Consider the following 10,801-nt stretch of genomic DNA (forward strand, 5'->3'; position numbering starts at 1 on the left):
CCCTGAGTCGTTGTGGCCGACGGGGAGGTGGTACCAGAACTCCAGGCAGGACTCCATGTCCACCATGCTGAACGGGTCGCTCTCCAGCTGGCCCACCCAGGAGTCGCTCGCCACCGTGTCGTCCAACAAGAGGTGGTACTGACCTCCTGGAATACACGGTACATGACAAGGTGTGAAGAGATTCAAATATTGGCATGAGTGTGCTGTGGAATGTTTGTGAGACAGTGGTCTGCGCACTGTGCAAGCTTAAAAAAATATACTTTATTATTTAACAAGGCCTCTGGATTTCTTCTTTGTGAATGTGCGCATCCCTATGTTTCAAATGTTTACTGTAGACTTCACCGATGAGAGGCCATTATATATTTGAGTTTTGCCAGCTCTGTGTGGATTGTTATCTGACTTTTATTTCTACTAAATAAGACTTAAGAATTAAATGTGTTCCGAGGGAAGATGCATTCACAATCAAAACATTCCCTTAACTGCTTAGGGCCTTTCCCATTACTAATCTCTACCCCTACCCCTTCCCCATGACCCTTCTGCTTTCAAATGAAGCTGAAAGGTTGAAACGCAACCGCTACGAATTGAGATACCCCTTCAACAATCACGGAATGACACTCGCATCTGTCACTAATTCCATGCATTAGGTTGACGTTATTTGCGGGGTTTTTTTCATGTGCGTTTCACAGAGAAAAGGGCCATCACACATTAGGACAATGTTAAACTTAGTACGATGGAATAATTATTACCACTTTAAAACCGTAATTGCGGTGAAAACACTTAAACTTAAACGGCAAAGGGGAAAGGCGTAGGGGTGTAATGGGATTGACCGTTAGTAACTGTACTTTTTATAGCGACCTTTTAATTTATTGGTACCTAATAAAAGAGCAAGTGTAGTAGACCTGCTTCTGAGTAAACAAGGAAAACATGAACAGGGAAAGTGCATTTTGTTATTGCTGTCAGTTCATATCAAGGACATGATTGTCAAGGCTTTTTGTGTGTTTCTAGGGTTAGAGTTAGACACATTAAGAATCTTCACACGTTGATTAACACCTCTCTCCTATATAAAGTTTAAGGACAGTTCCAGTCAATTCTCACTACAGCTTCTGTAAAGTGAAACCCATTTAGAGTAATTGTCCGGTTGATAAAGATCTCTCATAAAAAATATTGCCATGCAATATACACACAGAGAGACATTGGTACGCAGTGTACACAATGGTTTTAGCTCTTCTGATCATTTGAGTGTCTGAATGTTCAAAGTAATGAATGCACAGTAGTAGAGTGTACTCTAGACATCATATCTAAACTTTATGATACCAAGTAGGGGAAACAGTCCATATACTCATAGCACTCTGCATTGGTTGTTTGCAGGGGTGAAAGTAGTTTTATTTTTTTACCGGTGCAACTACAGTATATTGATGTGTGAATATTTCCGGTTTCTCTTCATAGGAAGACACTTGTCTCAAATGGCATACTGTGGTTGTATGTGTGTACTTAAATAGCAGGCCTTACAGTTTTCAAATGTGGGTTTTTGAGTAGCATTAAACCTATTCTCTTACCGGTACTGTGTACCAGTTGTATATTTTATACCAGTGCTCCGCAACTGTGCGCACCTGTCTACTTTCACCCCTGGTTGTTTGTTTGTTTTTGTTACCATGGGTACGTCTACTTACCATCTCCAGCTGGAGTTCGTAACAGACCAGATGAAGCCCATTCGCAAAGGGGTGAGAGGTCATCATTGAAATCACATTTTGTTACATATTCTACAGAGAAGAAAGAAAGAAAGAGATGATTTGATCTACTATAATATAATAATAACATGGAAGTGGTAAAGAGGCGAAAAAGACTCAATCTAAAAAAAAAAATCACAAATGACTTTACTACCTTTACTATTTAAAAAGTAGATTTTTTGAAACTTCCATTTCGATGACGTAAATATTCTGAAGTTACATTCAAGTTAAAATGAATGGTCTTTTTTACTTTCCAGAAGCATGGTCACAAATGCATTTCAAAATTCTAGTGACTGCCAGCAATTCTTAAAATAGTGAGAAAAACAAAGGAAGAAAGAAACATGCATTTGACCTATAAACAGCATGACCAGCTGCATGGTTCTACAGTTAAGCCATTTCCAATCTGCCAGATATGACCACTACAATGGCAGAAAGTGTTTGTAGTGGGTGCAATTACCTGCGTCGGTTGTCCAGTTGGGAAGTGTAACAGATGAATTATCATCGTCGAAACTGGACAAAGATAGACAGATAAATAAATCAATAAAATTACTAATATTTCTAAACAGAAAATATATATATTAGTCTCACCAGCCACTGTATCTTCCATCAACAGCCCTGAAAGAGTGGGGAGAGTCATGTACACTCACCTTGTGTAGGATTCCCCTTGCAGGACATTGAGGCAGGCTACTGTCAAAAGCACCCACAGACCCAAATCTCCCGCCATGACCTGTATTCCCTGTCCTTTCTGTCTGATGCCTGTGTGTGTACGTGTGTATATGTATGTGAGTGTGTGTGTGCGTGGAGAAGCGGGAAGGCGGAGAGCGGTGGTTTGCACCTTGCACGCTCTCTCCTACTCTGTCTGAGGAGGGAGGGGAGTCCTGGTGTTTTGAAGGCTGACCGGGTCAGCTGGGTGAGCGCTTAGGTGTGACGCTGGACTGTAGGTGGTGGGGTTGCAACACAGAAGTGCTGAGAAATGATGTCACAACCACCCCCCCATCTACCCCCTCCTCCGTCGACACACACACACACACACACACACACACACACACACACACACACACACACACACACACACACACACACACACACACACACACACACACACACACACACACACACACACAGGAACACACACACACACACACCTCCAGGACAAACACTACAAGTTACTAGATGGCCACGTCATAAAACAACACTGTGGTATCTTTATATGATCCAGGGCCAGGGGTGCCGGCAGGGTGGGGACAAAGGGGACAGTTGTCCCGGGCCCAGGGCGAGAGGGGGCCCAGAATTGGGTCCTCATTACATTGTATCTATTGGGCTGGCGGGCCGTTTCAGATGACTTTGTCCTGGGCCCTGGCAAAGCTGTCAGCGGCCCTTCCCAGGGATATAGAGATGCCAGAGCAGGGGCACAGGGGGCTTGAACTGCAGTACATATGGACCATGATATTGTTGAGGACATTGGAACTCCATATCACAGAGAGCAGTAAAGCACTGATTCACTTTCCAAAGGCAGATGGTTAAACGTCTGGCTTTCTGGATCATGTGTATATTGTCACTAAGCACTCTACTTCATCTTACGTACATTCACATTTTCATTCAGAAATACATTATATAAAAATAAATAAGCATGAACATTGTCGAGCCTGTTGAATCTAAATACACTCTCAGCTTGCATTGAAAGACAGTAAACAAAGAAAGCACTTGCTATTTGTCATATATTGACCCATGGATTAGCTGCCATTAATTAAAAAAAAATAAAAATATATAAAAAAAGAAGAAACCATTTACATACGGACTTCCTGCACAACACCAGTTGATAAATGCATTCTTTGTGACCATTTTCCAACCGTTAATTTCATGACAGGCCCTTGGAGACCGAACAACACTGGGATTAATGCTTAACCCTATGTGCATATTTATTGGGCTCTTCTAGTAGGCCATTGTTAACCACGGAAACCGTTGGCACAAGCAGTTCTACTTTTAAGTGATGTACCCGGATAGAGGAGTGCACTCTTCCAGTTCCCCAATTCTGATGTAACGGCGTAATGGTTTATGAATGGGTTTTGGGTAACACTTTATAATGATGGCACGTTATAAAGATCTATGATAATATAGTAAATAATGAACTGATTCTAAACTAAACATTTACAAATGTTCATAAATGCTTCAGGATTCTAAAAAATACTGTGTTGAAATCTGAACACAGATCGGAACATTTATCTGAATAGATAAATAGATTACCAACAGGCAGACACATATCAAACTCAATCAGCAAAAGGTAATTCTTTCTCCGCTGTGCAGCCATAGGCTGATTTTCTTAAGTGTATACACGTATATTGACCAATATAAACATTATTCCTATAAATTAACAAACATTCACAAATGTTTCATTTCTCAATAGTAGGCCTGCATTTACCGCATACAAGATACATAATTGAAAACTGATACCCTGTTTTGGGCTCAAATACACTCATGGGCATTCAAATACATCAACCTGCTATATTTTTGCAGTTGTCATTGTTTATTTGTTGCATTGACCCTTAGCGCATGTCAGGGACTCTCAGCTCTGATATGCATGCCCTGCACTCATTACCTTCCCCAGGCGAAGGACAAGAGATATTTTACACTGCCTTGGAAGTGATTTAATGTAATATCTAGCATAATTGTATTTCCTGAAAGGAAGGTGTGGATGCAACAGTATTACGCAAGAAAAGCCTTTCTCTTGATGAGTATAGGGTAATGATAACCACCTTGATAACAGGATAACAGTGGTGCGTCAGAAGGTTTCAGTGCCAGTTTAATGGAAATAAAGAGATAAACCTACAGCATCATAATGGTGAATTGCTTTAATGTTTTATTAACCATGTTTATGGGCATGAGCGTTTAACTACTTATCTGGTACTGAAGAGCTTTACTGGAATGTGTGGTAACAGGAAACAAAAATACCGGACATCCCATAACATTTCAGGATGAGGTTCTGTTATCTCTTTCTTCAATTTCTTTCAGGAGCATTGAAACGTCAATTACTTTGAGTACCTAAATTAAAATAAATAAATAAATAAAAACTTATGAAAGTGTGCTGAGTGCTCCGGTCATCCCTGGGTCTACTACGAGACGTAGCCCACTTTGTATTGACATTATAACTCACCTTAACTACAGTAGACAACATACCTTTAAAGGGATCTCAACCAGGCCTATCGCTTTCATGGACATCAGAGGAACACTACTTTCTGCAAAAGATGATCAGACACCTGATATCAGAGAAGAAAATTCAATCAAGTTCATGTGATGGACCAACACTTCTAGGTGCACAAATCTACTCTGAACTTCTTTAAAAAATGAAGAGCAAACGAAGAACAGTCTCCAGTGTGTCCAGGATTCAGATTTGAATGTATAGGCCTATCATTAGGCTATTCCTATTTAGTACTTGCTTGAAATCCTGACCTCATTGTCAAATACCCTTATAGCCTAGATAAGTCATGCAATTGAGACACGTGTACATACCCTACACACACACACACACACACACACACACACACACACACACACACACACACACACACACACACACACACACACACACACCCTCCCTCATAATGACTGTATGTAAGAAATGTTATGTTTATATACAATTTATATGTATAATAAAATGTATATAAAAAATTTAACCCTATACTGCACGCATTATTATCCCATCATAGAAAAAAATCTTGCTGTGGTTTTTGTCACATAAAATGAACTTCTGAAGACATATTTGCAATATTTTTCAAAAAAAAGTTTTTTGGGGGGGTACTTTTAGGTTTGTTGCCATATGGCAACATTGTGCAGTTACGGAAAGGATCCAGTGTACATTTTTACTCCAAGGCCAAACAAGGGTCATACAACATTATGGATTATTTTATAGAAATGTAATTGTTTTTATCTCAGAAAAACATTGAAAGTTTACCCACAAGTTCAAGGGAGTTATTTAACACATTTTTGCCATTTAGAGAACAAGTGAATACTGTTTATTATATCCCCGAAAAACAGTATTTCAGTGGTTTTACGTTGACCAACCACCAATGAATATATTAGGTATTAACACAATATCTGTGCATAGATTTGCACAAAAATGTGTATGGTAAATGTCTACAATATGTACATGAACTGATTTAATTTCGGAAGCCAACACTTTCAAGATGGCCGACATTCAAGATGGCCGATTTGCGGGCCAGGCATCTTTCAACATAACCGACAGTTTATTTGTCATAACTTTTGAATGGATGCTTGGATTTACACTAAACCTTGTATGATAGCACTCTATAATGAGTAAATAAGCCATGTAAAATTGTGAGGCCAGTGCTTTCAAGATAGCTGACTTTCAAGATGGCTGACTTTGAAGTTGGCAATCTTTCGAGACGGCCTACCTTTTGTTTACGCCACAACTTTTCAATGGGTGCTTGGATTTGCAGTAAATCTTGTGTGTTAATAATACAATTGGTTAATGAACTGTTTGAAATTTGGAGATTGTGCTTTTACAATGGCTGACTTTCAAAATGGTTGACTTTGTACAATAATTTTTGATCGGGTTGACAGATTTGCACAAACGTTGTGTGCTAATTAGCCTATTTATAACAGACAAATGAAGTCAAAACATTTTGGAGGCTTAAAATGGTCAAGATGACAGTAGCTTTATGCTCTAATTTGGGGTTTGGGGATTTTTGTGGTATACCTCTGGCAGTCTGGGGAGGCTGCATAGGCCTTGTTCGCTTTTCTGCATGCACTCAGAGTGAAAGCTCATAAAACAGTTCTGTACACCTATTATAACATTTTTAATGTTCATTACAGACTGCAATTTGCACTAATTATTAATATTATCAGTTATCAATCATTAAATCAATAAATAGATCAATTAATCAATCAATTAGAATTGGGTATTTGTATCAATACACTTTCCCTATTGACCGTCTTGTTCCATTACCGCACAATGTTGCCGTATGGCAACATACCTATTTTTCAACATAAAAAGGAAATAATTTTAGTTGAAAACAAAACAAATGGTGAAAACAGATAATGACTAACTATAGATCATCCCAATATTTTTTTAAATTTTGTAAATATTGCAAAAAGTGTGAAAAATCTTGGCCAATGGCAGAGCAATCTGTCAAGGAGACACACTCATGTACAGTGAGGGAAAGAGCGAGCCTGGGGCAGTGTGTGGTGTCATGTGATGTCAATAAACCACATAATTGGATAAAACAAGGCCACAGTTTCAATATGAAAACCAATCAGTGTCTATTATTTATATTTAAATACCAGGAAATGCCAAAAGAATGGTATGTTGCCATATGGCAACACCGTGCAGTATAGGGTTAACTAAATGGGTGTCTGAGTGTTCTTTTCAAGGCCAGTTAACAAATTGAAACGTTTGGCAAAAGCCTTGTGAAATTATACAGAAAACCTTCGAAAACAAAATCCACCATTGCTGTCCTTTATTACGGGATTGTCTTGCAGTTTAGTCGCATTACTATTAACCATATAAATCCTGAAGAAGAAAAAAAAAGTTACTGTCAGAAGTGGGATTCGAACCCACGCCTCCAGGGGAGACTGCGACCTGAACGCAGCGCCTTAGACCGCTCGGCCATCCTGACTTGCAAGCAATGGCAACAAATGACGTAATATAAATGCGCCATGGACAGAGAACAGCGACACATTTTGTCATCTACTCAAATAATGCATTAATCTCTGAATGCACTGTCCTCTCTTTTAACAGATGGAACAGTGAGTAAGTAAACAAATCGCTCCGCAAGGCACCAGCGGAAAGAAAAAGGTAATGTCGTAAGGTGCGCACGTGGTTCAGAGTGGTGGTAGACGGAAGGTGTTGTCTGTCGCCGACGGTTCTGGATTCGGCACACATCACCTTCTAAAATAAAACTATTTCTCCAGACTGCATTCTTCAGCAAAAGACCACGGGGTGCAACACTTCCGTTTTTTTTTTTTTTTTTTTTTTTCAAGTTAACGTCAAGTCAGTCTATCTCAAGAAGTCTCGCAGCATTCTACTCCACCCAATGCCATTATATAGCCTGGTCCTGACCATCCCATAATACTACCAGTGGAGCCAATCCTTTGGCGGAAGTACGTATGATGGTGCGCGAGGCTACCATTATATAGCAGCCTACTCTGACTCAAACCGTAGCCTACAAGGCTATTTCGCATATGCAACTAACTGCATACATACTTACCTCACACATTGAACAAACATACTTCACACTGAACAACTGTTGGTTGATGGTAGCCGAACTATATCTGTAGCCCACAATATAGCCCACTATATCTGTAGGCCATGTGATGGACACATTAACACAGTCTGCATGCAAGTCTGCATCACCGGCTGCCCTGTGGCGTTTTTGAGCAACTTCTACACCACAGAGTAGGCCTATGGGACATGGTTGTGTGTCGACCTCCTGTTGGGAGTAGAGTAGAGATGGGTGACCAGATGTCCCGAAAAATTCGGGACAGCCCCGAATTCTAAGCTTTTTTCCCCGAATCCCGAATCTGACTGTGCATGTCCCGAAATTTAGACTTACCTAATAATAACTTTTTAACAAGGTACACATCTCAAACTATTTGCTACTGCCACCTGTGCCCTCCGAGAGGCTGCCCCACAGACTTCTATTATAACTTATACTTATACTTATACTATACAAGTCAGTGGGCTGCCCCAAATATGTAAAGTGGCTGCGTGCCGCCCCCCAGCAATGTAGCCTATCTATCTTATCTTTCTGACATTCTAATTCCATTCGATTGCAACAGTAAGCGCGAGCAATGATCGGCGTGAATGTTCACTTTCATTGACAAAATGACAGTAGCGACAATGCAGATGAAGAGCCCACCATGCGAGTAAAAAACAGAAGCGACAGTGCAGGTAGAAGAAGGAATGAGGAGGGGATCTAGGCCTATCTGTCGTTCTCACAGCGCGCACTCGTAATATTGTTTATTTTTTTAACGTCCCAAGTTCAGGCGAGCGAGTGCACTGACTGACAAGCTAACTTGCAGTGACAGCAAGCTAATCCATTCGGTGTTCAAGTGTAGCCTACAACAACCTCGCAGCTCAGATGCCAAAGCATCTATGCAAGTAGGCATCAGAGAAAGCGCGTTGGAACTCATTGGAGAAAATGAGAGGTCAACAGCAGCTGCGAGGTTGATACAGCATCGAGGGGGAAAACAATGCAGGCATCGCAGCTGTGGGGAAAAGAAGTTTAAAAAGTAGGCTACTGTAATAATTTATTTCCTGCCTTTCAATCAATCATGTTGTCAGGGCTTGTTTTTAGGATATGTGAAGCTATAGATTGAAAGGTCTGAATTGCATCGCTATAACGGCCAGGTAAATTTTCAACGACCCCCCCCCAAAAAAAAAAAAATCGTCCCTAATTTCAGCAAACCTCATCTGGTCACCCTAGAGATGGCAGAGATTTAGGCTATTGCAGTTTTTCGTACAGTGGGCGGCGGGCCTAATAGTAGGCCTAAATAAAGTCATTTCATAAAAGGCCTACTGCAAACAGTGGGAGGAAACTGCAAGAGGCTGTTTTCTATGGGAGGCTGGACAGGATGAAGGACGTCAGTCACAATGTTGGACCCAACCTACACGTTTTATAGGCTATGGAATTTCCTAAGTCATAACCTGTTGCTTATGAGTGCTCAATGTTGTGCCATGCGAGTGCAAATGACAAGGAAGATTTTATTGTTTTTTTTTAATTTTATTTTATTGTTATGGCTAACCAGGAAAAATAAATCGCCAAAGGGGAAAAAAAACAAGATTCCCAAGGAACAACGCACTAAAACAGTCTCTTGTAAAACATGCTATTGTGTCAAAAACAGGCAATATTCGGGTGAAATGATTACAGTAGATAGATGATCTAGATAAGATAAAGTACGACAGAGATGTCAAGGGAAGTTGAAGGTCATGTAATTTCAAGGCCTAAGGGGTCACCACAACCATGAGTCATGCCATATTACAAAACAATGGGATCTTTCCAGTGTTTTTCCAATGGTATTTGTGTCTTTATGGCCATGCCATGTCAATCAAGCAACAGGAATGAGGATATAGGCCTAGGCTAGGTGCATTTGGTTGCAAATGTGAATATTATGATTAAAACAGATTTAGAGAAAGGAATATCTCACAGTAGGCTAATTGTTTTTTGTTTGTTTGTTTGTTTTAGCAAGGAGACACACAACAATACATGGAGACAGACAACAGCCATATCTAGGCTATATTGAGTAGGCCCTATTGAAAAACATTACATGGGTATTACAGAGGATGATGAATTGAGGGCAACGTCATGAAAGCACTGCAGAATAGATGGTGCTCTCTTATACTATTTGGATTCCCACAAGGAATGTATATTGACCATGATTGGATATTTATGAAGTGTGAGTGTCTTAGATGGCATTTCGAACGAAGACTTGTAGTGCATGACTGATGCCTTAACTGGTTAAATTGTAGGCTACAGTAATTCTAATTCGTCCCTTTTGTCCCCAAGTGTATATCTGTTTAGTGAGGCATCAAAATAAATTGTGGAGAAAGGACATGTGCTCTGTCACTTCTAACCTCTGGTGTCCTGGCCAAATGGAAAAGTTTGTTTTGGGACAGCTTATGGACGGTCTGCCTCCTGCCTAATGTTGGTGAGTCACCATGTGTAACTGAACATCCTGTGAAGTTGTTGGACTGTCGTCAAGGAAAGCTATTGGAGAGGTGAGGCATCACTGGAGTCACTAGTGCTTGGAGTCGGTGAAACATTACCTGAGTCTCTTGACTCTCTTGACAGACTGCATAACAAATAAAATACTACACAATGGACTCCAAACAAACACAGACACACAGGCACTTGATTGAAAGGTAAGGTGTAAATAGACATCAGCCCAAGTGCTGTTGCTCTCCTGTCTCCAACAACATGCAGTATGTTCTCCTTAACTGCGGCAGTATAGATTAGGTCAGCCATCACGCCTGGCTTTAAACGTAAGGCTAAGCTTTATGTCAATACGGTCTGACGGCCATTCACTTTGTCTGGCTTTAAGGCCCTATTGGCATCCTA

At 40.4% G+C, this 10,801-nt stretch overlaps 1 non-coding gene across 1 annotated transcript; it reads right to left on the reverse strand.

The window, feature by feature from the left end:
* Positions 1 to 7,277: 7,277 nt before the first annotated feature.
* On the reverse strand, positions 7,278 to 7,360 carry trnal-cag (transfer RNA leucine (anticodon CAG)). The gene has a single exon. It is a non-coding gene; the product is annotated as a tRNA-Leu (tRNA).
* Between the last annotated feature and the right edge of the window lie 3,441 nt (positions 7,361 to 10,801).

The sequence above is a fragment of the Engraulis encrasicolus genome, chromosome 16 (genome assembly GCF_034702125.1).
Source record: "Engraulis encrasicolus isolate BLACKSEA-1 chromosome 16, IST_EnEncr_1.0, whole genome shotgun sequence".
In the NCBI taxonomy this organism is placed as follows: Eukaryota; Metazoa; Chordata; class Actinopteri; order Clupeiformes; family Engraulidae; genus Engraulis; species Engraulis encrasicolus.